At 50.8% G+C, this 27,978-nt stretch overlaps 1 pseudogene; it reads left to right on the top strand.

Moving 5' to 3' along the window:
• Positions 1-27,690, top strand: LOC123090089 (GTPase HflX-like; annotated as a pseudogene).
• Positions 27,691-27,978: the final 288 nt, after the last annotated feature.

Here is a 27,978-nt window from a genome sequence, read left to right as displayed (position 1 = left end):
ATGAGAGCCGCTTGCTTCTCCTTGTCCTTCACCGCCTCCTCCCTCCCCCTCCCTTCCACCTCCACCGCTGCCTCGATCCCACGCTGTCAGAGTCACGCCCCCTACCGCTGGTCCCAGCCACGCCACCACCGCGGCGGGGTGGTCCAGGCCCTCGACGAGCGGTTGCTAGAGGCACCAGCCCCCGCACCAGCGGAGACCGAGGTCGAGGATGAGAGTGGTGTCGGTGAGATAGGAGACGGCGGTGAACGAGATGGAAGAGATGGGGAGGCTGATATTGTGGGCCCGTCGGAGGCCCATGAGTAGCCGAAGAGCAGGCGACGACAGCAGCAGGAGGAAGAGGATGCCGCGGCGGAGCGCGCCCGGCTCAAGCTCATCAACGGCAAAGAGGTAGACGGCTTCGTATTGCTTAGCTGCTCTAGGATCATGAATTGCCCCCGCACAGATAAGAATCGCTGATGCTTGTGAGAAACCGAGGATGAGACAATTAGATGCAGCTACCGAATTCACCGGAGATGGCCCTGTTTTCTTACATTCCAGAAAGTAACTCTATTTGTTATTTGAATCTATGGTGTGGTCCAAGGACTGAAATCGGAAGCTTGCTGCAGATATTTCAAGAGAAAACCTACCTAGTTGGAGTCGAGTGCAAGAGGGCCGCAAGAGATAACTTCAGCATAGAGGAATCGCTCAAGGAGCTCGAGCAGTTAGCTGATACTGCTGGGCTTATGGTTCTCGGATCGACCTATCAAAAGTAAGCTCCTGACCCCCTCATTTCCTAACTGATTCTCATTCAGTTGTTGAGGTGGACCATGAGGGACAGGATGTAGTAGCAACTAGAGGGATCGATCTATTACAACTCTCTGAAGTAGTAGCTGGTACAGATCGAATTACAAGAGGAGGGTAGTGTTCTTGCGGGATGAACTAGGTCAGGTAGCCGCCGCTGTCGGGTTCGGGTATTCACTGGATACCCTCGCTTGTGAGTGAGATGCGCTTAAGTAGTGGTGGTAGTCCTGGGCTGGGCCGTCTTCCATTCAGGGCCGAGGTACTTGCTGTTGGGCTTGCGGGTGCGGCTGGGCCGCGCCTGTCCGTGCTGGGCCGCGTCTGCTGGTGGGGCTTCTCCGTCAGGGGCGCTGACATCCCCCCTTCTTTGCGTGAGGCTTGACCCCAAGCCTCTGCTTGTGGAAAGCGGTGCTGGAGGGCTTCCTTGTCCTCCCAAGTATGCCCGAGGCCAGCACCCGGCGACCACTCCACTTGTACTTGTTCACACATCGCCCCGTGTTTCTTGCGCCATCGAGTTTGCAGAATCTTGACAGGAATCGCGAGATCATCAGTACAAAGAGGGAGCTCAGAATGCACTTGCGTACCAGGGAGAAGTGCTTTGCGGAGTTGCGAGACGTGGAAGACTGGATGCACAGTTGCTTGTGGAGGGAGTTGAATCTTGTAAGCCACCTCGTTGATGCGCTGAATGATTGGAAATGGACCATAGTACTTGAAAGCTAGCTTCTAATTTGCTCGGGGGGCAACCGATGACTGAACATACGGTTGTAGCTTCAGGAACACTTGCTCTCCAACCTCGAAGGTGCGCTCGGATCTTCTCTTATCAGCTTGTATCTTCATGCACTACCTTGCTCGGTTGAGATGTTGTTGTATCAGTTCTTGCATCACGGAGCATTCTTCCAGCCATGCTTGTAGGGATGGTACCGAGCAAGAATCAGTAGCTGACAGTCCCCATTGGCGTGGCTCGTGGCCAAATATAGCCTTGAAGGGGCTCATCCCAATGGTTGAATGCAAAGATGTGTTGTACCAGAACTGGGCGAGAGGTGTCCAAAAACTCCAGCGTTTTGGACAAGCATGGGTGAAACAGCGGAGGAAAGTCTCTAGGCATTGATTTACCCGCTCCATTTGCCCGTCCGTTTGAGGATGGTTGGCTGTGCTCAGGCGGAGTTCTGTCCCTGCATACTTGAAAAGCTCTTGCCAAAAATGACTCGTAAACATTGGGTCACGATCCGAGACTATAGCTTGAGGGAACCCATGGATCTTGTAGATCTGACTCATGTAAAGATATGGTCTCCATTGTTCCACTGCCACTAGGATCGCCAAGTACTCTTTTTCATAAGCAGATAACCCACGGTACCTTGGTGAAAGGGCCTTGCTGATGAAAGCGATAGGGTGGCCTTGTTGCTGCAGGACAACACCGATTCCTGAATCACTGGCATCTGTCTCAACTGTGAATTGTTGACTGAAATTGGGCAAGGCGAGGACTGGTGCTGAAATAAGTTGTTGTTGCAAGAGTGTGAAAGCTGTTTCTGTGGTAGCAGTCCAGACGAAGGGCACCCCTTTTTTGAGCAGGTTAAAGAGTGGCCGAGCGATGATCCCGAAATTCTTGACAAAGCGGCGATAGTAACCGGCCAAACCCAAGAAACTCCGTACTGCTTTGACATCTGTAGGCACTGCCCAGTTGGATACTGCCTTGATCTTCACTGGATCCGTGGCCACTCCAGCAGGGCTGATCACATGACCCAAGTAAGAGATTTGTTGCTAACCGAATGCACATTTGGATGGTTTCACTTTCCAGCTGTCGCGGCGCAGAAGAGTGAGCACTTCGCTGAGCTTCTGCACGTGTTCACGGAGATTCTTGCTGTGCACCAAGATGTCATCAAAGAAGCAAAGCACTCCCTTGCGCGACACTTTCAAAGTGCCGTTCATAGTGCCAGTAAAAGTACCAGGTCCTCCAGCCAAGCCAAATGATAGAACTTTGAATCCGTAATGGCCAGAGTGAGTTTGAAAGGCAGTCTTGTACTCCTCTCCCTCGGCCAATCGGATCTGATGGTAACCCGCACGCAGATCTAACTTCGTGAACCAACACGATCCAAACAGTTCGTCCAGCAGCTCCCCTATGACAGGTACTAGATATTTGGCAACATTGGTCAATGCATTGAGGTGCCTATAGTCAGACACAAAGTCACCAGGTACCGTCCTTCTTCTTCACAAGTATTACCGGGGAAGAAAAGGCACTTGTGCTTGGTTGAATGATCCCAGCTTTCAGCAGTTCTTCGACTTGCTTTTCTATTTCATCCTTGTGGTCTGGCTTGTGACGATAAGGTCTGATGTTAACCGGCTATGCTCCAGGAATCAACGGAATACGATGGTCGCAAGCCCTCCGAGGTGGTAGCCCCTGTGGCTCTCCAAACACCTCCGAAAATTCAGACACAAGTTGCTGAATAGGTTCTGGTACAAGTTGCTTCTGTTCCTCCCCCATGGTAACTGAACAGATTTGAACAATATGCGAGACCGCTCCCTGTTTGCAGAGCGCCTGCAATTGAACACTATTGATGCTCAAATAAGTTGACGATGCTGCTTCATGGCCTTTGAGAATCACGACTCCACCATCAGACTGACATTCCAAAGTTTTGGCTCGCCAATCCACTGTCATTGGAGTGTGAGCTTCAAGCCAATCCATACCCAAAATTGCGTCGTACGTGCCCAGAGCTAGTATCTTCATATCAGTAGCAAACTCTTGCCCCTGCGAAAACCACGCACATTGACGAACAACTGAAGTGTAGAAGAGTTCCCCTCCATCAGCCACCTTCACTCGACACGTTGTGTTTAAGGGCTGCACCGCGCTGAGTTGCTTGGCAAGCTCTTGGTTGACAAAAGACGTGGAACTGCCTGAATCCAGTAACATCAGAACTTCATGACCTTGTATCCATGCTTGAAGTTGAAATGCTTTGGCTGACACGCCCCCAGACAGCGCAGTGCGCGAGATGGCGCACACTATTTCTGATGCTGTCTCCGCCGGCTCGGATTCGTCCTCACCGCAGACTGTGTTGATGCCGAACAACTCCAGGAGCTCCTCGACTACGTGCAATTGCACTGACATGGGGCAGACATGGTCACGGCCCCAACATTCCCCACACTTGAAACAGAGCCCCTGCGCGCGCCGATAATCGCGGAGAGCTTTGACCTTGGCGAGGTCCGAGCGTGGTTCGCTCTGACGCCCTCTGTCTGCTCGGGCTCCTTCCACACCGCATCGATTAGTGGCCGTCGTTGGTGTAGGCAGCCAATGCTGTGGAAGAGGCAGCGGCAACGGCGTCGGGCCACGTGATGGGATATCAGGTGGCCTTGACGTTGACGCTTGTCGTGCATCCCCGGACGCCCCGTGGATGACCTCCTCTTGGAGCAGGGCGAGGGAGCAAGCCGTATCCAAGTCCGGTGGTCGTTGTACCACGACCACCGCTCGGATGTCCGCCCGTAAACCTTCCACAAAACGGGTGAGGAAATAATAAGGGTGAATTGAATCTGAATAAGAGCTTAAATTGTTGATAATGGATTCAAACTGCTCAATATAATCCGTAACAGAAGATGTCTATTGTATGGTGTAAAACTGGCGAATAAGCAGTTGGTGCCGATCGCGACCGAAACGAGTGCAAAGCAAAGTGGTAAAAGACTCCCAATCAAACTGTGATAATTTTTTCTAAATAGTTTGCAACCACACCGACGCTGCCCTTGAGAAATTGAGTGATGCCATGGGTACCCAAAATGACTGGTGTATGCCAAACATGTCAAAGTACTGCTCGCACAAGACTTTCCAGAGGCGTGGATTGTCTCCAGCGAACATGGGAAACACCATGGACGGGTGCGCCTGGCCTAATCCCGTGAGCAACTGACTAGCATGCGTGAAAGGTGAAGAAATAGTAAACGGGGGACTGTGAGCGAGCTGGCCGTTGTTCGGGAGCGGCGGCGGGGTCATGAAAGACACTGCCGGCGGCTCCCATTGTTGATTTGCAACGCCACGGTCATCAGACCCATGGAAGAGATCCGCCGCGCCGGCTGCGGAGTCTGGAAGGGCCCCGAGCGTCGCAGGCCGCTGCAGAGGAGCGGTGCCCGAGTGGTTGTCGCCGCCCTCCTTCTGTGGCGCGGGCCGCACCTGTTGAAGAACCGCCACCGCATCGCTCAGATCCGCTACCCGACGCTCCAGATCAGGGCGCCAAGAGAGCAGATCATCGATCTTGGCGTTGGTCACCTTGCTCGCCACCGTGTTCGCCTCCAGAGTGGCGTCGATCTTGTCCAAAAACGCCTTGATGGCCGGATCCATCGCGGCAAGTTGTTGCCTGGCCAGGTGCAAGCTTCGGGTGTGGATGAACTGCGCTAGATCGAACGCGAGGAAGAGGTGGTGGATGTCTCTGATACCAGATGTGAGGGACAGGATGTAGTAGCAACTAGAGGGATCGATCTATTACAACTCTCTGAAGTAGTAGCTGGTACAGATCGAATTACAAGAGGAGGGTAGTGTTCTTGCGGGATGAACTAGGTCAGGTAGCCGCCGCCGCCGGGTTCGGGGATCCACTGGATGCCCTCGCTTGTGAGTGAGATGCGCTTAAGTAGTGGTGGTAGTCCTGGGCTGGGCCGTCTTCCATTCAGGGCCGAGGTACTTGTTGTTGGGCTTGCAGGCGCGGTTGGGCCGCGCCTGTCCGTGCTGGGCCGCGTCTGTTGGTGGGGCTTCTCCGTCAGGGGTGCTGACATAGACCCTGCTATATCGGAGTAACCGATTCACTGTTAGAGTTAAGCACGACTTAACTTGTATGGAACGTTCTTGTATCCAAGTCCATCTAGGATTGGTAGTCCTACTAGGATTAGATATCCTATACGTCTCGGTCATGTAATTAGCTAGCCTGCCTGCTATATATACATGTACCCAGCCCCTGTAAGCTGTAACAACGAAAAAAGTAATACAAAGAAAAAGCCCAGGAGCAACACGCTCCTATAGCTATCACCAAAATCAGTTTCCTTCCTGTTGTTTCGTTCGCTGCTACGTGAGTCTCGCCGAGTCTGATCGAATAAATAGAGCCCTAGCTTGCTCACGTATGGAAGCTACGTACATGTACGTAAGTCGCCGGCTAGACGTTCATCTAGCTAGCTTTGCACTACGTGTGTGAGATTCTGGGTGATTTGATCTAAGGATCAAAAACCAACAATTGGTATCTAGAGACTCGACGATCTACGATCTACGATGATGGATAGCGACGCTGAGTCAGTCAAGTCCGGCAACGGCGGTTCCAAGGCGAACAAGTCCGGCAACGGCGGTTTCAAGACGAACAAGAATGGCGACAAGGTGAAGAAGGGCGGCAAGTCAGCAACCAGTGGTGGCGGAACGGGCAGCGCCAACGTGCAGGCGCATCGCAACATCCCCATCCAGTACCCGATGCTCACCGACGCCAACTACGGCGTGTGGGCGGTGGATATGAAGATCATTCTCCGAACCCTTCGAGTGTGGGAGGCCATCACGGACGACGATGTTGACGAGGAGTGCGACGAAGGTGCCATGGCTGCCATAGCCCAGTCTGTGCCGGATTCCGTGCTGATGACATTGGCGGAGTTCGAGACAGCAAGAGAGGCGTGGAACGCACTCAAAGAGATGAGGATCGGAGAAGATCGCGTCACCAAGGCTTGGGCACAAGTGCTGAAGCGCCAATTTCACAAGTTGCAGATAGAGGAAACAGAATCGGTGAATGACTATGCCATGCGTCTGACTACATTGGTGGGAGAGATCCGCGCGCTTGGTGCAAAGCTCGAGGAGACCGAGATCGTGGAGAAGTTTTTTAGTTCGGTGACTGATAAATTCACGTACATCATCGGCACGCTCGAGTAGCTTTACGACATCGACGACATGACCATAACGGAGGCATTCGGACGCTTGCGGACATGGGAAGAGAATGCTCGTGGCTGTCGAAAAGGCAACGGAGGAGGTAGTGACCAACTCATGTACTCGCGCGCAGATTGGGAGTCCCCAAGTAGAAAAGGAAGGTGCAACGTTGGCGAAGACTCAAGCAACGCGAAGCGCGGCGGACAAACCGAAGAAGGCAAAGGAAATGGCAAGCCACAAGGTCGTGGTAAGGCGGACCGATCTAAAGAGCAGAACCACGGAACTTGGACATGTCCGAGATCAAGTGCTATAACTGCAACGAGATGGGTCACTTTGCGAAGGATTGTCCGGAGCCTAACAAGAGGGAGATCAAGGCAAATTTGGCGAAGCAGGAAGATGCATGTCCAGGTCTTCTGATGGCCGAAGTTTGTGATCTCGTGGAGCCTAACAAGAGGGAGATCAAGGCAAATTTGGCGAAGCAGGAAGACCAACGTCCAGGTCTTCTGATGTCTAAAGTTTGCGATCTCGTCCAAACAGTGGTTGTGAAACCAAACCGGAAGGTGCTACTTCATGAGAAAAAAGTTACACCAAAGTTATCCGGAAGCCAGAACGTGTCATGGTATCTAGACACGGGTGCCAGTAACCACATGACGGGGTGCAAGGAGAAGTTCCTCGAGCTAGAATATGATGTTCAAGGCTCGGTCAAATTCAGTGATGGTTCAAATGTGGAGATTTGCGGGCAAGGTTCTGTCCTCTTTGAGGGTCTCACAGGAGAACATCGCATACTCACCGGAGTGTACTACATCCCACGGCTTCACAACAACATCATCTCTGTCGGGAAACTTGACGAGAATGGATGCAAGGTGGATATCGAGAACGGAGTGATGACGATCCTCGACAACCTCCGAAACGTGCTAGCGCGTGTGAATCGCACGCGGAACAGGCTCTATATTCTCAACCTTGATCAATCTCAACCAGAGTGTTGGTTCGCCAAGAGTGATGATGATTCGTGGTTATGGCATGCTAGACTTGGACACGTTAACTTCTACGCCTTGAAGAAGATGTCGAAGATGGAGATGGTATCTGGGATGCCGTTTATCGACCATGTTGATCGAGTATGTGATGGGTGCTTGGTTGGAAAACAGCACCGCAGGCCGTTCTCTGCTCAGTCTACCTATCGTGCAAGTGATGCACTCGAGCTGCTCCATGGTGATCTATGTGGCCCTATCACCCCAGCAACTCACGAAGGAAAGAAGTACTTCTTCCTTGTGGTAGATGACTACTCAAGATACATGTGGGTCGTTCTCCTACAATCTAAAGATGAGGCGTTTGAAGCGTTCAAGAAGCTCAATGCTGCAACGGAGATGGAACACAAGCTGAAGGTTCGCGCTCTATGGACAGATCGCGGTGGAGAGTTTACGTCGAACGAGTTCAATGACTACTGCGAGAAGATTGGCATAAAAAGGTTCCTCATGGCACCTTATACGCCACAGCAGAACGGGGTTGTTGAAAGGCGCAATCGAACCGTCGTTGACATGGCGAGAAGTTTACTCAAGAGCAAGAACTTGCCGGGGACATTTTGGGGAGAAGCTGTCTCGACGGCGGTCTATCTTCTCAATCGGGATCCAACGAAGGCGGTGATCGGCAAGACTCCGTATGAAGCAATTTACGGACGTAAGCCGAATGTGTCTCATCTACGGACGTTCGGGTGCGTGGCGCATGTGAAGACGGCAGAGCCGCATCTCCCAAAGCTTGCTGATCGTAGCACCAAGATGGTGTTCATCGGATACGAGAGGAGTTCCGGTACCAAGGCATACCGCTTCTACGATCCACGAACCAAGCGTCTACGAATTTCACGCGACGTTGTGTTTGAAGATAACCAAGCGTGGAATTGGAGCACAGCAGCCGACGATGCTCCAAACGGTAACATATTCATAGTTAAATTTCCAACTGATGATGATGCAGGGGAGGATGTCCAGGTGGTTGGCAAGACGCACAACCAAGGTGACCGCAATGGCAGTGATCACCATGGTGCCGACACCAACGACGATGCGCATGGGTCGCAAGGTGATAGCGACAACGACGCGCAAGACACGGGTAGAGATCTCGGCAACGACATCGACAACGAGGCGCATAGTGATGATGACAATCAAGATGATGGTCACGATCACGATGACTACGCCGCCGACGCGGATGCCAACGACCCGACATCTACCATGCCCGAGACTCAACGGTCTTCCTCAAGTGCATCGACACCGACACAATTTGTGTCGCCCCCTTCGCAAGCCACGACAGATTCTTCCGGGCCTCATCGCTACAAGACCCTCAAGAAAGTCTACAAGTACGCAAAGCCAGTTATGCTTGAGTACTCCGATTTGTGTTTACTCGGAGTTGAGGAGCCAGCGAACTTCGTAGAGGTGAGCAAAAGTTCAAGTTGGATGCACGCCATGGATGAGGAGATGAAGGCGATCGAGTGCAATGGCACATGGACTTTGGTAACGCGACCTCCGAACCAAAAGGCCATAGGTTTGAAGTGGGTTTACAAGTTAAAGAAGGACACGAAGGGTGCCATTGTGAAGTACAAGGCAAGACTCGTTGCAAAGGGCTACGTACAACGTCAAGGAGTTAACTATGAGGAGGTGTTCGCACCGGTTGCTCGAGTCGAGACGGTGAGAGTGCTCCTAGCTTTGGCAGCACAAGAGGATTGGAAGGTTCATTATATGGATGTTAAATCCACTTTCCTCAACGGTAACCTCACAGAAGAAGTGTACGTGGAACAACCCCTCGGCTACGAGAAGAAAGGAGAAGAAGAGAAAGTTTACAAGCTCAAGAAGGCACTTTACGTGAAGCAAGTGCCAAGAGCTTGGAACTCAAAGTTAGACCGAATTTTGGTCACGCTCAAGTTCAAAAGATGTCCCCTTGATGATCCAAAAGACAGTCTACCAAGCACCGAAGAACAGGTGAAGGTTGAAGACGCGACCAAGGAGGAGTGCTGGCGTCAAGCTACGGACGAGCCGACGACAGCAAAGACGGTCCCTGAAATGCTACGAAGAACGGTAAAAGCAATGCCAAGGATATTTCCTATGAGTAGTAGTCATCGCATTTGGGATCCAGGTCGCACCGAGAATGTCGTGCTTAAGGGGGTGAATGTTAGAGTTAAGCACGACTTAACTTGCACGGAACGTGCTTGTATCCAAGTCCATCTAGGATTGGTAGTCCTACTAGGATTAGATATCCTATACGTCTCGGTCATGTAATTAGCTAGCCTGCCTGCTATATATACATGTACCCAGCCCCTGTAAGCTGTAACAATGAAAAAAGTAATACAAAGAAAAAGCCCAGGAGCGACACGCTCCTGTAGCTATCACCAAAATCAGTTTCCTTCCTGTTGTTTCGTTCGCTGCTCTCGCCGAGTCTGATCAAATAAATAGAGCCCTAGCTTGCTCACGTACGGAAGCTACGTACACGTACGTAAGTCGCCGGCTAGACGTTCATCTAGCTAGCTTTGCACTACGTGTGTGATATTCTGGGTGATTTGATCTAAGGATCAAAAACCAACATTCACAACGTAGCTATATTTAGGGCATGTACAACGGGGTTGAGTCAGCTGTCTGTAATAAGACCCACGTAGGAATTTGGTTTACGTGGATGAAAGAGAAAGATCAGAGAGAAACCGGCCGTCTGTATAATTACCGATCGGTGAAACACACGAAAATCGCTCCCTAACGACAGCCTTTCTCCCGTTGTACGATGGATGTCTGCAACCAACCGTTTTTCCTTTGAGGATTCGTTGAAGTTTTTTCTGTAATTTCATGGCTTATACAGACCACTAACAATGCATTGTAGAAGATGTCTGTACTGCAGACTAAATCTGACATGGACAGAGGCTATAGACAGCAGTCGTCTAAACTGTTGCACATGCCCTTACTCCCCAAAAGGCCTTTTTTTTCTTTCTAAAAAATCCTTCCGTTTGTCACCCAAATGTAGGAACCAGAAACCATGCTTTGTCTTGTCTACATTGTGTTTGAGGACATGCGGAGAATATTTGGCGTGACAAGTCCGAGTCCATTGCTGACGATTCATGTGCAAACATAAAATTGATGAATGATTAGTATAGTTATACTAAAAGGAGTTCCAAAACTGGTAAGCAGGTCGCACAATCATATCATCAGACACAACTGTAGCAATGGATTCTTTCAGCAAGCGCCGGGATGCTCAATTTCATCCAGCAAGCGCTGAGGTGCTCGATTTCATCCAGCATGCTCAGATATCTAACTTGCACAACTTTATAATGTTGGATTTGGTGGAAGCAACTCAACACCCATACATGGGTGCCCGCGAAGTATCTATTGATAGGTTGAGACTTTGGGTCTCGTAGGATTACAGAGGGCTACGGTTGTTGAACCGTGAGGAGGAATACATGGAGGGATAAAGAGATAGAAAGATAAATGAAATATCTCTTACTACTCCTGATTCTATACGTGAGAGACAAGCTCAAGGCTGTCATGTCACGTGGTACAAAATATCTCCAACACACCCTTATAATCACAACGCTACCAAGTTGAGATTACGCCTAAATTCTTTAGAACTTCTAGTAGGCAAAGCTTTAGTGAAGCCATCTGCAAGTTGATCTTTGGAGGGAATGAACCTGATCTCCAATTGTTTGTTGGCGACTCGCTCTCTTACAAAATGAAAATCAATTTCAATATGCTTGGTTCTGGCATGAAAAACTGGGTTAGCAGATAAATATGTTGCTCCAAGATTGTCACACCAAAGACAAGGAGATTGCACTTGGGCAACCCCAAAATCTTTCGGCATAGGCTGAACCCAAATAACTTCAGCGGTTGCATTTGCCAATGATTTATATTCTGCTTCTGTACTTGACCTGGAAATTGTTGCCAGTTTCTTTGCACACCACAAAATTAGGTTAGGACCAAAAAATATAGTACACCCACCAGTGGACCTTCTGTCATCTACACAGCTAGCCCGGTCTGCATCAGAGAATGCACTCACAAGAGTAGAGGAAGACTTGTTAAATGTGAAACTAACTGTCATTGTATTCTTAACATACCTCAAGACTCGCTTAACTGATGTCCAATGACTGTAGTGGGTGCATGAAGAAACTGTCATACTTCGTTAATTGCAAATGAAATGTCAGGTCCGGTGAGAGTCAAGTACTGAAGTCCACGAACTATACTTATGTAACTGGTGACATCCTCCTGACTCAGGGGTTCCCCTTCTGCCAAAGACAAGGATTTTGAACTGGACAGTGGTATTGGTGATGATTTGCAGTTTTGCATGCCAACCCTGCTTAACAAGTCAGATGCATACTTTTCTTGTGACAAATGAATACCACTCTTAGTTTTCTTAACTTCAATGCCCAAGAAAAAATGCAGATCACCTAAATCCTTGAGAGCAAATTCAGAACTTAAATCCTTAAGCAATGCTGTTACGGCCGCACTAGAAGAACTAGTTACAATGATATCATCAACATATATGAGAACACATATAGATGTCTGCAACTTGTTGTAGATAAACAGAGATGTATCAGACTTTGATGGAGCAAACCCAAGTTTCTGCAATTTTGTTATCCTCTGGGTGCTTGCTTTAACCCATACAAGGCCTTATCAAGCTTGCAGACATGAAAGGGTGCATCCTTGTTTTCAAACCCAGGAGGTTGTTTCATGTAAACCTCCTCTTCCAGAACACCATGAAGGAACACGTTTCGCATATCTAGTTGTCCGAGACTCCATCCCCTGGAAACAACAATGGATAACACAAGACGAATGGTTGCAACTTTTACAACTGGACTAAAAGTGTCCTCATAGTCAATGACATATCTTTGCTTAAATCCTTTTGCTACTAATCTTGCCTTATAACGATCAATAGTGCCATCAGATTTTTTTTTCATCCTATAGACCCATTTGCAATCAATCAAAATTTTACCTTCATGCCGAGGAACCAAATGCCACGCATTATTTTTCTGCAATGCCAAGTACTCCTCCATTGCCTTTTTCCATCGGGAGTGCTTCACTCAATGTTTTGGGTTCACCACCTGCTGAACATGCCAAGCCATATTTAGTTTTGTAATTGAGACGAGTAATTAGCCCCCGTTGGAGACGTGTGCGCGGTGGAGAAATTTCAGCAGTGGCTTCGGGCGCAGAAGATCCAGACTGCATGGCTGTAGCAGATCCCATTGCACTAGGAGACAGCCGGACAGGTGTGGATCCCGAAGCCGGATCCTCTGCGGCAGAGGTTGCTGATGAAGACAAAGGCGAGGCCACAAAAGATCTGAGCGCGCGGGCCGGATCAGATCCCGTGCCCGAGTCGGGCCCGGTTGGCGCGTCGGCAGCTGCATGCGGGGCTGCCTGACGTAGACGTGGGGAACCGGCGCGTACCGCGCGGTCGGCGGGGTGGATGCAGGGGCCGAACCAGGCGCAGACAAGTGGAGACGGTCCGGCCCCACGCGCCTCGTGGGGAACCTAGATTGGCGAGCGGCTGTGGCATCTGGTGCGTGGAGTCCGACGCAGGCGGATCGCCCTTGCCTGGCACGCCTGTCACCTGCTGGGGATCCTGGGAGGATTGCGTGGCAGACGGCTCAGGGGTCAATCCCGACGCGGATTCGCCCAAGATTTATGTGCAGGAAGTAGGCACATAGAGACGTCGTACTGCTTCATTTGCCAGCGAATTTTCACCAATTTCTGCACGAGAAAAAAAGTGAACCACCAAGCTGGGGGGCAGGGTTAGTCAATGATGGGTTAGAACAATTATTTTCAACCCCATTATCAATGCCAGAAACATGTGACAGAAGATTTCTGTGCCAGGAGGCGGGCACATAAAAAGATGCCGTACCGCTTCATTTGCCAGCGAATTTTCACCAATTTCTGCACAAGAAAAAAGGAACCACCAAGCTGGGGGGCAGGGTTAGTCAATGATGGGTTAGAACAATTATTTTCAACCCCATTATCAATGCTAGAAAGATGTGACGAAAGGAGAAGAATTTCTTTGCGACGGAGAGCGCTGACATTAGGATGAAGTTGTTCAAAAGGATTTTTGTTTCAGCAAAGACAACGTCACGAGAGATGTTGTCACGGCCAGTAGATACATCAAGACATTTGACTCCTTCGTGTTGTGCACTATAGCCAATAAAAACACACTGTTTAGAACGAAACATGAGTTTGCGATTATTATAGGGGCGAAGGTTAGGCCAACATGCACTCCCAAAGACACGAAGGGGAGTGTAATCTGGTTTGACATGCAAAAGTCATTGTGTAGGAGTTTCATTTTTAATGACACGACTAGGCAAGATATTGATAAGATGAACAACAGTAAGAAAAACTTCATCCAAGAATTTTAGTGGCATAGAGGCAGCTGCAAGAAGAGCTAAACCCACTGCAACAATGTGTCTATGTTTTCTCTCTGCAGATCCATTCTTCTGATGAGCATGTGGGCATGACACATGATGAGAAATCCCTAATTGCTGAAAAAAGAATTTAACTTCTCATATTCACCACCCCAATCAGATTGGACAACAATTATCTTAGCATCAAACTTTCTCTCAACAAGAGCTTGAAAATTATGGAATACTTGAAATGAAACTAAAATTGTATGTATGTCTACCAACAGACGAGAGGGTTGGACCCCAAACATCAGAAAAAATGAGTTGTAAAGGTTTGACAGAAACACTAGTGGAAATTGGATAAGGCAATTGATGACTTTTAGCTCGCTGACAGGAATCACAAATAGTTTCTGGATTGTGCTCACCGACAACTGGGAGTTTATTTTTGCTAAGTACTTGCTGAACAATTGGAAAGGAGGGGTGGCCTAATCTATCATGCCATCTTTCTAATGAGATTTTAATGGCACTACAAACTTGTTTATTGAATCTGCTAACTGGAGAAATCAACGGGTAAAGTCCATCCACGCATCTACCTCGGTAGAGAATTCTCTTCGTGGCCTGATCCTTGATAAAAAAAGAATGGGTGAAATTCAAGAAAGACATGACTATCAAGAGCAATACAATGAACAGAGAGTAGATTTTTTTCAATGGTTGGACAATGTAAGATTTTGTTGAGATGGATGTCACGATATGGGGTTTTAATAATTGACTTGCCAACATGACTTATTTGCATAACTGCCCCGTTTGCATTGTGGACTTGCTCATGACCATGGCACCACTCTGTCGGCGTTCTGGGATCGGGGGTACCTAGACTTGCCTGCCTGCGGCGCAGGACGTGGCATCACCGACGGCCCGGTACGCCCCAGCTGCAAGAGCCCCAAGACAAGACCCTCGCGAGGCAGACGACGCCAAGACCTCCCGAGGGGCAACTCCCCGAGCCTGCCTCCCGAGGGGTGGAGACTTCTGTGCAGGTATCCAGCCTCACGAGGCTCTCGATGAGGTAAGCCATGACGATCAAGGCCAGGCGGGCGCCAGCGGGCGCAGAGGAGGACAGTTTCCTCTTTGGTGCCAAGGAGGCAAGGACGTACGTGGGTTCCCAAGGAATCCCCCAAAGGTTTACATTCCAGTGCAACAAGACCAAGACCACGAGCTCAACAGGACGGATGTCATCACCGAGCCCACCTCTACGTCACGACCAGAAGCTTTGCAGGCGAAGACCACCTTTTGTCAGGATAAGATGTACTACTTGTCCCCTTTCAAATTGGCCGCTGTGGATCCCTTCCCGCCTAAGCTATGAGGGAAGAGGAGTAAGGCCACTATAAGTATAGGCTAGTCTCCATCGTAGAGAGGCATCAGATCCATCCCACCTTCATTCCTAGAGCCCTCGCGAGGCAGCTCATCCACTGTACTAGTTCATCCTCAACCTCCTCGTGAGGCCAATCCACCACAAAGCAGGAGTAGGGTTTCACACCGCAAGGTGGCCCGAACCTGGGTAAATCTCCGTGTTTATTTTCTTCCCCGCTCGCACGAACTCGACGAGGCCAAGACCGTGAGGCGATGAGCCTGAGGCCGGAGCTGGTTTAGATCTTTGCACACGCCCTAGAGTTCGAACCTTTTTGGGTCCGCGGAGTTTCGATTACGACATTTGGCGTGCCAAGTATGGGGCGTGTCGAGATCCTCCTTCCAGCTCCGCTTCGTCCCCGCTTCGTCGCCCCCATGGCCGACGTCGTCCGCCTCGCAGCTCGTCCCGTCGTTCCCGACGTCACAGCAGGTTGCCTTGCCTTCACTCCAGACCTGCGTCGGGTTTGCTGGCCGGTAAGGTTCAGGCCGGTGTTGCCCCCACGGTATGACGGCACGGCTGATCCGGAGGAGTTTCTCCAGTTGTACGAGCAGGGTATCTTGGCAGTAGGCGGCGACGAGAAGGTCGTGGTAAACTGACTCCCTATAGCCCTCACGGAGGCTCCCCATTCTTGGATCCATGCCCTCCCGGAGGCTTCAGTATCCTCGTGGGGGAGCTTTGCGTGCAATTCGTCGCCCACTTCGCGGCCCTAGATCCCCACGCGGTCGCATGCATCCTCGACGGGTCACAAGCACCTATGTCCGATCGCCACGCCAAACAGCTCCTCCGCCAGGCGATCGCCGCCCGACACCACCCTGAGACCCCGCGGAGCCGCGCGCGGCGTGAGGTCGCCATCACCTTCGACCATAGGGATCACCCAGGATCTATGGCCGCCGTCGGCTCGCTCCCCATGCTCTGAACGCCCACCATCAGCAACGTCTCCGTCACCAAGACTCATCGACGGCGGCGCCGGGCTCAATGTTCTTTCCATTGAGACGTTCGATACGCTCCAGGTGCCCTTCGATCAGCTCATGCCCACCAAGCCATTCTCCGGGGTGACCAGCAGCTCTGCCACTCCCTTGGGGCAAGTGCGCCTTCACGTCACCTTCGGCAAGCGCAACAACTACCGCACCGAGCTCATCGACTTCAACGTGGCCCGCTTCGGCCTCCCTTACAACGCCATCTTGGGGTACCCCACTCGCTAAGTTCATGGCAACGACTCACCCAGGCTACAACATCATCAAGATGTCGGGCAGCTGTGGTGTCATCACCGTGACCGGAGATAAGAGAGATGCGGTTCGGGAGCTCAAGCTCGTGTACAGGGCCGCGACGGCCTTGCGTTCGGGCGATGAGGATGCCACGGGGGCTCCTGAGACCGCGCCTGCGAAGAAGAAGCAGCTGTTCTCGCAAGACCGTGCCGAGACGAAGAGGGTGCCCGTCGACGATGACAACCCGGGCCCCACTTTCACCATCGGCATCGGCTTGCCCGCGGACCAGGAGCAGGCGCTCATCCATTTCCTCCGAGCAAACAAAGATGTGTTCGCATGGAAGGTGTCCGATCTGGTCGGTGTCCCGAGAGGGGTAATCGGACACCAGCTGGCGGTGTGCCTCGGTGCCCGCCCCGTAAAGCAAAAGGCAAGGCGGCAGGCGCAAGAAAAGCAGGCGTTCATCGTCCAAGAAGTGCGCAAGTTACAAGACACAGGGGTCATATGTGAGGTGTGGCATCTAGAGTGGCTCGCCAACCCCGTCGTTGTGCCCACCCAAGAAGGGCGGTCAGGAGCGTACGTGCGTTGACTTCACCAGCCTCAACTAAGCTTGCCCTCAGGACCCCTTTCCACTCCCGCGTATCGATCAAATTGTGGACTCTACCTTGGAGTGTGACCTGTTGTGTTTCTTGGATGCGTTCTCGGGCTACCACCAGATCAAGATGGCGGCCGAAGATGTCAAGAAGACGGCCTTCATCTCGCCATGCGGCGTGTACTGCCACACCTGCATGCCCTTCGGGCCGAGGAGCGCCGGCGCCACCTTCCAGCGGCTCATGCGCATCGCGCTGGGTCGCGGCTGGGGAAGAATGCGGAGGCTTACGTCGACGGCATCGTGGTCAAATCGTGCAAGGCAACAACTCTGATCGAGGACCTGGAGGAAACGTTCGCCAACCTGCGCAGGGTAAACCTCAGGCTTAACCCCAAGAAGTGTGTTTTCGGGGTTCCGTCCGGCAATCTGCTCGGATTCCTTGTCTCGCACCGAGGGATAGAAGCGAACCCAGAGAAGGTCAAGGCTATCGAGAAGATGTGCCCGCCCGAAACCCTCAAGGAAATGCAGAAGCTGGCAGGATGTGTGACCTCCTTGGGGCGCTTCATATCCAAGCTGGGCGAGCGCGCGCTGCCGTTCTTCAAGTTGATGAAGAGGAAGGGCCCCTTCGAATGGACCCCCGAGGCGGAGGCGGCCTTCCAGGACCTCAAGAGGTACCTCACGAGCCCGCCCATCATGGTTGTGCCCCGCTGTCGCGAGCCTATGGTGCTTTACGTAGCGGCCACCCCGCATTCGGCCAGCGCTGCGCTCGTAGCAATTCGAGAGGAGCGCAGTGACCCTCGAGGGGAGCTCCGTGACCTATGCGGGACCGCAAAGCCTTCCGAGTCCTCGTCGCCTCAGGACGGCGCTCCTGAGGGCTCTGCCCCTAAGGCCTCCGACAAGATCCCCAAGCCCCGCGCACCTTGCGCGGAGCGAGACTCCGCCGATGCTCTACGCCTCGTCGAACACCCGGTGTACTTCATCAGCACAGTGCTCCGGGACAAGCGCACGCGTTACCCTATGCAGCAGAAGCTCCTCCTCGCACTCCTAGTCGCCTCAAGGAAGCTGCGCCACTATTTCTAGGGCCACCCCATTAAGGTCGTATCCGCATACCCCCTCGAGAGGATCTTGCACAACCCTAACGCCACTGGCAGAGTCGCCGAGTGGAACATCAAGCTGCAGACCTTCTACATGGAGTTCAGCACGGCCAGGGTGATCAAGGGAGCGGCGCTCGCCGACTTCGTGGCAGAGTGGCCAGGGTGATCAAGGGAGCGGCGCTCGTGTGACCAGGGGCTGCGCAAGGATTAGTCCTTGGTGCCGGGCGACGAGGCGCCCGATGGCTGGGTCATGCACTTCGATGGAGCCTTCGCACGGCGAGGCGCGCGAGCCGGGGTCGTGCTCGTCTCCCCGACCAACGAGAAGCTCTACTATGCCGTCCAGCTATGCTTCCAACACAGCGAGAAGGTCTCCAACAACATCACGGAGTATGAGGGCTTGATCGCTGGGCTCAATGTCGTGGCCGCCCTAGGGGTCAAACACCTCACCATCAAGGGTGATTGCCAGCTCCTTGTCAACTTCTCCAACAAGGAGTACAAGCCAAAGGACGAGCACATGGAGGCATACCTGGAGGAGGTACACAAAATTGAGAAACAATTCTTGGGCTTGGAATTGTAGCATGTCCCGAGGGGCGCAAACAAGGAAGCAGACAACATCGCCAAGCGGGCATCGCGCCGTGAGCCCCAGAGCCCTGGCGTCTTCGAGGAAAGGCTCTTTAGGCCATCAGCCACACCCCCGACATCAGGGACGGTGATGCCTCAGGAAGAGTTGCCCCTCGTGCCACCAACGGGCGCCCTCGCTTGCGGCCCTACCACGGGGGCCCGCCTGCTCCTGGCGATCGAGCCTCAGGTGGGCAGCTGGACCCAGGAGTTCGAGGCGTACTTACTCCGTGGCGCTCTACCTGAGAAGGAAGAGGACGCGGAGCGCGTGGCCCGCCAGGCCACCGCCTACTACTTGCGGGATGGCAAGTTGTACCGAAGGCGCCCCAACGACGTCTCGTTGAGGTGCATTCTAGAAGATCAAGGGCGCGAGCTGTTGGTAGATATCCACGGGGGAGATTGCGGGCATCATTCGTCGGCACGCACCCTCGTGGGAAAGGTGTTCCTGAATGTGCTAGTTATCGACTAGAGGGGGTGAATAGGCCATTTTTATGGAAGTCTTCAAAACACGAGGTCTTTGAAGACAAACTGTAAATCTGAACCGGTATGATATGCAGCGGAAGATAAACTACACTAGACAAGCAATAGTCAAGAAAGCAATACAGTGAACGCTCGAAGACTAACAACAGCTAGGAAGAAAGGATCAGAATGGAAGACAGTACGAAGCCAAACAATTACAAGTCTTCACATAGTGAAGTCAAATGGATCAGGCAAGCAAGCAATGACTTCACGAAGACAAACTGAAAAGTAAGGAGGGTAGGGGATAGAACCAGTTGCTTGGTGAAGACAGGGATTTGGTAGACCAGTTCCAGTTGGTGTGACAACTGTACGTCTGGTTAGGGGGACTGAGATTGAACTCAGAAGACTGTGTCTTCATCTAATTCCCCTAGAGCTAAGGACACCCAGTCCTCGCCCTATCACTCTGGTAAGTCTTCAAGGTAGACTTCCAAACCTTCACAGACTCCGTTCACGGGCAATCCACAATGACTCTTGGATCCTCAGAACGTGACGCCTAACCGGCTGGAGGATGCACAGTCCTCAGTGTAACAAGTCTTCAGGTCACACGGACAGAAAGACTTCAGTGATGCCTAACACTCTTTGGCTCTGGGTGTTTTGGGCTTTGTCCTCGCAAGGATCTCTCTCAAAGGCTTCGAAGGTGGGTTGCTCTCGAACGACAAAAGCCGTGCACTAACTCTGAGCAGCCACCAATTTATGGTGTAGGGGGCGGGCTATTTATAGCCAGGAGACAACCCGACCTGATATGTCCGAAATGACCCTGGGTCACTAAGGAACCGATACGTGTCCAATGGTCGGATTTTAAACACACGCGGCAACCTGGCTTGGGCTACAAGCAAAGCTGACTCATCCAACTCTGAATAAGATTTGCTCTCATTGTCTTCGCTCGAAGACATAGGATTTTGGTTGAGCACCACTTCAGTCATTTGACTTACAGTACGGTGGTTCCTATGACTCAAGAAAGAAGAAAAGGAACCTACGAAAGAAACTATGTCTTCGCACTCCATAGTCTTCAAGTGAATGTCCTCATCGTCATTATCTTCGACGTGAATGTCTTCACAAACCACCATTGTCTTCAATGTCTTCATACATTTTTAGGGGTCATCTCTGGTAGGTAAACTGAATCAATGAGGGACTACTATCTGTGTTATCCTGCAATTCTCACAAACACATTAGTCCCTCAACCACGTTTGTCGTCATTACTCCAAAACCAACTAGGGGTGGAACTAGATGCACTTACAGTTCCGCAACGGGTTCTACTGGCCTACGGCGCTCCACGACGCCACCGAGCTGGTTTGGTCCTGTGAGGCCTGCCAGTTTCATGCCAAGCAGATCCATCAGCCGGCGCAGGGGCTCCAGACCATTCCGCTCTAGTGGCCCTTCGCGGTCTGGGGGCTGGACATATTGTGCCCTTTCCCCAGGGCGCCCGGGGGCCACCGCTACCTCTACGTCACCATCGACAAGTTCACCAAGTGGGCGGAAGTGGAGCCGGTGCGCACCATCCCCGTGGGATAAGCCGTCAAGTTCATCAAGGGCCTCGTGAGCCGGTTTGGTGTCCCCAACCGCATCATCACCGACAATGGCTCGCAGTTCACAAGCAATCTTTTCAAGTCATATTGTGCTAAAGTTGGAAGGCAGATATGTTACGCTTCGGTGGTCCACCCGAGGAGCAATGGCCAGGCTGAGCGTGCCAACGCGGTGGTCCTGAGGGGCCTCAGTACCAAGAGCTTCAGAAGAAGCTCGAGGCCTGCGGCAGGGGTTGGCTCGATGAGCTACAGTCCGTGTTGTGGTCCGTCCGCACCACCGCGACTAAGCCCACCAGCGAGACCCTATTCTTCCTCGTCTACGGGGCCGAGGCGGTCCTCCCGCTCGAGATCAAGTATCGTTCCCCGCGGGTCTTGGCGTTTGACGAGGCGCGTCAGGATGCCTCGCGGGGGACCAATCTTGTGCTCGGAGAGGAGGCCCGCCGCCAAGACTCTTTCCGGGCCGCAAGGTACCAGCAGGCATTGCGGCGCTACCACTGCCGCAACATCCGCCCCCGGACCCTCAAAGTTGGTGACCTCGTCCTGAGGCGGGTCCTCTCCAGGGAGGGCCTTCATAAGTATCGCCCATGTGGGAGGGCCCGTTCAGGGTCGCCCGCGTCTCCAGGCCAGGCGCCGCGTGCTTGGAGACGGAGGACGGGGTCCCCATCCAGAATGCCTTGAACATCCAACATCTTCGCAAGTTCTACCCGTGACACTCTCACGTAATAATGAGTGGGGCTGTACACGCCCAGGAGTCTCCCGGTGCGCCGGTCCGCCGCCACGCGGGAGCTCCCATCCACGCCCAAGTGGAAGCCCCATGCTCCGCGCTGGCGGACGACACGGTCGAACAGTGACTATGCCCACGCCCAAGTGGAGGCCCCATGCTCCGCGCTGGTGGGAAGACTAGCTTAGGCGCCTGACGCAGCTGTTCTTTCATTCTCTCTTGTAACCAAATTTGCCATTTCTTGGAATGAAGTTTGAAGTTTCGCGTCTTTATTTGAAAGGGATCGGGATTTTCTCCTTGCAGTGTTTTCCTTCTTGAATCTCGCTTTTAAAGGAAGTGACGGCTGCCAGTTTCTCCCTCCCTTGCGTCCCGCGAGCGGGGACTGGCCACGGTGTGTATGCCCGAGCTAGCCCTGGCGGCGTTGAGGCCTAGGCCACGATAGTCACGGGTCCGCCCGTGCGCACACCTCGCCAAGATCTTGGCGTCCCAATCCTGGAGCGAGCCAACAGGCACCTGTTGCCTTCGGCCCCTGGCCTCAGGAGCACTCACCTCCTGACCTTGCCGGGCATCGTGACCCAGCAAACCGGCGACAGTCGACCCTCGCTCGGGGGCTTCGGATGTAGGGTGAGCATCAAGGAAAGGTGGCCTGGGAAAGCGCAATCATGGTCAGGCACATCATTAAGGAGTCCTTCGCTAAGTGTTTTTCACATCTCCACGTGGCACGATGCCTGGCGGAGGCACCTCCGGAGGCCCCGCATCCTCGCAAGTCCAACAAGGGCCTCGCGAGCCACGAGCCCCTCGAGACTCCGGAGCCATCCGATCCGTGGGGAGGGAGTCCCCCCCCCCCCCCCCCCCCCCGACAAGCTCCTTCGGCTGCCTCGATGCTCCAGCAACACCGCACCGAAACGAGGGGCGTGCACAGGACCAAACAGCTCTGGAGGAGCGCGCCCCCACGACGCAGGAACCCGCCAGGGTGGCGCCGACGCATAAAAATCCAAATCCCCACTCGGGGGCACGGAGGAAGCCACCATCTCCGTCGAGGGACCACCGTAAGGCGCCCCGTACGAAGCAGATGTGCCATGAGGAGGCACGGTCGGCCGGGCTGTCGGGTAGGCGTACGCCAACGGGGCTGTCCGGTAGGGGGCCGGCATCGCGGCTGGAAGCGGCCATTGATTGGCCGGGGCAGCGCCGTGGGGTGGCGTCGTTCCTACGGCATCGTAGGGTTGGGCCACGGGCGGGTGTTGGCCGCCGTGAGGCGCGGCATAGCCCCACCAGGAAGTGGCCGCATGCGGGGCGCCATAGGGCGCGCGCCCCCCGTACACCTGCATCGGCGGCGGGGCCAGGCCGGGAGGCGGCGGCTCCATAGGCCACTGGCGGTGCATCAGCGGCGTGGAAGCCCGGAGGGAGCGGCGCGGCAGCGCCAGGCCGGGAGGCGGGAAGGAGGCGGCGGCTCCGTAGGGCACCGGCAGTGCAGCAGCGGCATGGAAGCCTAGAGGGAGCAGCGCCGAAGGGCGCCGACGACACGGCGACGTCGGTGAAGACGGGAGGTGGCGGCGCGGCGGCTACGGAGGCCAGCGGTGGAGACGTCAAAATGAAGAGGCCAGGGCGGCCGAAGCGGCGGTCGGGACAAAAGCCATCAGTGGCGAAGGCTAGCAAAGAGCAGCGCGATCGCTTGAAAGCTAGCTAGCAAGCCACGGGCAGCAATCGCTTCAAAGCTAGCTAGCAAGCCACCGGCGGCACTAGCTGCGCGAGCGGGCAGAGGTGAACGGAAGCAGCGGCGACGGCGGCGGGATCGTAGGTTTAGGCTGACCATATTAGATTTAGGGTTTGGGAAACTGTACGACACCCAATACGGGCGTGGCTATCTCATATATATATAAGGGTACACGAAGTGTACAAATACAAGATACAGGGTATATACAGAAGCTAGGTATAAACGTTGTCTAATAGGGACTATTGCTGGAGATGCTTGTCACGTTGTACATATCTTTTTTTCTCGGGTAGGTTTCATGTTTTGTGCTTTTCATCAGGCTTTCAAATCCAAATCCAAGGACTTATATTGGTTCAGGGAAGGTTGCGGAAATTAGGAGTGCAGTTCAGGCCCTTGATATTGAGACTATAATTTTCGATGATGAGTTGTCTGCTGGGTAAGCTCACATCAGACTCAACATGTTTATTTTATCTACTAAAGCTATTGCAATCAAAGAACTGTTTTGTGTTGAAATGAGAAAACAATTACTCTCTCCGTTTGGAAATGTGATGTGTACTTTGACTATTCAAGATCAAACTTTGACTAACAATTATGATCCAGTAATATGTGGGTTTGTTACACACAATTGATATCATTGGACTTGTATTCAAAAGTACCTTTTATGACTGAATGTTGTAACAATTTAAAAATGCTGTACAAGAATTATAAGGTCAAACTTTGCATGGTCAAACTCTGCCCTGCATTTTTCCAAATGAAGGGAATACCACTCTATGTTTTATTCGGTTTGCGATTTATGGTATGTTTGGTTGCTGTCCAATTTTATCCCACCAAAATTATGGTAGGGTATGTTACTTTGACTCTTGCTTGGTTGGTTGCCAAGATCTTGGTTGCCTATGGAATCTCGCCAACTTTTCTCACACTCTTTTCACAAATCTTGCCAACTTTTGGGCCAATAAATGGTCAAGGAATTAGCAAATTGTTGGCCAATTTTGGTAGGGCATTGTTATGGCATGAACCAAACATACCCTTAGTGCCTCTGTTTATCTTCACTTCTGCGCTCCAAGGTTAAACACAAAGAAAAAAAGAGAAATCTAGTTATCTTTGTTAAGCTTCATCCAGTAGCCAACGCAACCAAACGTCCGAACTGATGGAAAGGGCCAGGCAATCCGCATATACACTTCAACACCCCCTCTCACGTGTGACGCGGGAAGTCAACTCATGAATAGACTAAGTGGTACGACTCAAGAGGCCTATACATGGAGACAGAGGGGCAACAACAATTTTTGGACATATTGCGAAATGAAATCTAAGACTTGAATTCAACACCTTAGGCTCTGATACCATGTTAAGCTTCACGCACTAGACAACGTAATCAAAAGTACGAACTGATGGAAAGGGCTAGGCAATCCATATATACACTCCAACAATCTTGTTTGAGAGTTTATTCCTTGATTATTTGCTCAATTTTAAGCACACAGCTACGTAACTTGGAGAAGTCCTTTGGTGGAGGTGTTCGAGTCTGTGACCGGACTTCTCTTATTTTGGACATTTTTAATCAAAGGGCAGCGACACATGAAGCTGCTCTGCAGGTAAACATAACAGATAGGTGTTAAGTGGTCCTTTAAGGTATTCTGTGACTGCTGCATTAAGTGATCCTATAAGATATTTTCTGAGGTTATGACTTCTCACCAATATTTGGATAACATGGAAAATGATCTTCTCAATACACTACTGGCGTAGTAGTGTATGCCCCTTGGTATGCTGGGCTGTTAGGTTGCCATAAGGTAAAACATTTCTCTGGCATACTATCTTGGAGACGAAGTTGTACCAGCTCATCACCGTTCTGATGACATATTATTTGGAACTACATTGCTATTTGTGAACATCTGAAGTTATCTGCACAACTCTGTACCATCATCAGACTAAATTTCTACATAAACATTTAATGTGCGGACTTAATTGAGATATCTTTACAGTGGAAAGTAACTTCATTTGCTTTGGAATTGATGCACACATCTGACGTTTCCTTTTTAGGTCACCTTGGCACAAATGGAATATCAACTTCCTAGGTTGACAAAGCTATGGACTCACCTTGAGCGGCAGTCAGGAGGCCAAGTCAAGGGTATGGGTGAGAAACGAATTGAAGTTGACAAGCGCATCTTGAGAACACAAGTAATATTCTTGTTCTTACAGTTAGATAATTTATACGTGAATTTCCAAATACAAAACCACCAAGGTTCAAAATACTCCAATGCCTTAAGGACATTAATTGTTCAATAGAGGAATAATGTTCTGTACCTTTTTTGTGCCATGGAATCTGATCGCATTTTTTAATACTTAAGATCTTCTCTATCATGTAAATTGTATCAACGTGTGTATACAGTTCAATATATGTAACCAGAACATAGCCAGAGATGCTCCATTGCTTGTTTATTAAGTAGTTCGAGCAATGTAATATCTGTGACTTCATCATTTTGTAAGCACCTATTGCCTATTCGCCAATTACATGTCACTTTCACCATTGTTGTGTAGAAGAAATGATGATTTGTAGCCATGTACTGTTACACACGAGTTCCTCGTCTTAATGTCTGAGAAGCTTGTATATAATTATGTTACTTACTCTAGTTGCACTTCCTGTTCTTTTTCTAGAATTTGATTATTCTCGAACCTAAGTATCTTCTGCAGGTAAGCACTTTGAGGAAGGAATTGGAGTCTGTCCGAAAACATCGAAAGCTTTATCGCAACCGTCGACGGTCGGTGCCTATTCCTGTTGTTTCTCTGGTATAACCATGGAGTTTTTGTTCAGTCTAATAGGAAGTTCCTTTTAATTATTAGTTATTAATAGATAAAGTTTCCAAAAAAATCAGGTGGGATATACAAATGCTAGAAAAAGTACACTCTTGAACCGCTTAACTGGAGCTGATTTGCTCGCTGAGGATAAATTATTTGCCACACTAGACCCAACAACACGGAGGGTGTTGGTATGTTGCTAAGAAACTGACATCTTAAGGAAACTTAGATATATGGCACTTTTAAGTGTCTGTGCAAGGTACGACGTTTAATCAGTGCATGCACCACTTTGCAGATGAAGAGCGGCACTGAGTTCCTCCTAACAGATACTGTCGGGTTCATTCAGAAGCTACCCACTATGCTGGTATGCTTTTTAGACATCATCTTCGTGGACAAGCTTTATTGTGACCCTCCTCCCCTTTATGATCTTCTGAGCATTAACTATTGGTGCTTGTCCAGGTGGCAGCATTTAGAGCAACACTGGAGGAGATATCAGAATCATCAATTATTGTTCATCTTGTAGATATCAGGTGTGCAACTGAAATACAAAAGATATTCTCGTCATTATGATTCAATTTAATGCATCTATTTAGGTATCATAGTGTTTGTGTCATGTGTGTTCCAGCCATCCATTAGCTCAACAACAGATAAGTGCTGTTGACAAAGTACTGAAAGAGCTGGATATAGACTCGGTTCCGAAGTTGGTTGTGTGGAATAAGGTTCGTTGTTAGAAGTGACCTAGTACTGACAGCAATTTAATCACTTTAAGCTAATTTCAAGTGTTAGTAAATGTCAAATTTTAAGCTTCCAGCTTGTGTTTGCTCTAATTTTAACTTCTCTATAAAATTTTATTTTGGTGCACCAAGACATTGTTAATTAAATTAGTAAATACCTAAGATCTGGATAAATAGTATTTTGAATTGCTCTTAATTAATATGTTTCTGAATTGACCGAAGTAAGTTGTATGGCATGCAGATTGACAATGCCGATAACCCATTGAGAGTGAAGGAGGAAGCCGAGAAACAAGGGATAATCTGCATATCCGCCATGAATGGCGATGGTTTGGAAGAGTTCTGCAATGCAATCCAAGCAAAGTTGAAAGTATGAGCTGTTTCGGTTCTGGACTTTTGAGGCATGTGGTGCGTCTTTAATTTATCTGAGGTGAATATGCGTCTTGTGCAGGACTCACTGGTGCCCATAGAAGCTTTTGTTCCGTATGACAAAGGAGATCTGCTAAATGACATACATAAGCTTGGAATGGTTGAGAAAACGGTGAGTGTCCTGTTTGCTCATTGGAAGCAAAACAACAACTCAGTTTTTTAAATACGGAGTACCCCACTATGAAGTCAATCCAAACCCAACATGTAAATTTCATAAACTACAAAAAAAGATGACGCAAACTTTGAGATTTTTATGACCTGGCGCAATCAATCTTACCTGCAGGAGTACATGGAAAACGACACGTTGATAAAAGCACATGTGCCTCTACCTCTTGCAAGGCTTCTCACGCCGTTGCGGCAGCATGTGGCTGCTCCTCTATGATCATCCCTTTTCCAGCTCGAGTCCATCATCGGCCGTCATATAGTTTTTGTTGGCGGGCGATGTACAAAGTTTAGTAGGAGAGATTATCTTGTTTCCCGTTTGACCATTGTACACAGTTAGTTTTTGTGACAAAAACAAGTATGCAGTTTTTCTTTGACAATTAAAAAAAAGTACACAGTTGGTTGTACATGAGTTAGTCTACTGTACGACATCAACCAGTTTGGAAAGGAGAGACTCCTTACTCTTATTCAGTCAAACAACTCAGGTTTCGACCCAGCTTGGAGAAAC

This window comes from Triticum aestivum, chromosome 4B (genome assembly GCF_018294505.1).
Source record: "Triticum aestivum cultivar Chinese Spring chromosome 4B, IWGSC CS RefSeq v2.1, whole genome shotgun sequence".
NCBI classification, from domain to species: domain Eukaryota; kingdom Viridiplantae; phylum Streptophyta; class Magnoliopsida; order Poales; family Poaceae; genus Triticum; species Triticum aestivum.
Note: the sequence above shows the minus strand (reverse complement) of the source record. Positions and strands in the feature narration are given on the sequence as shown.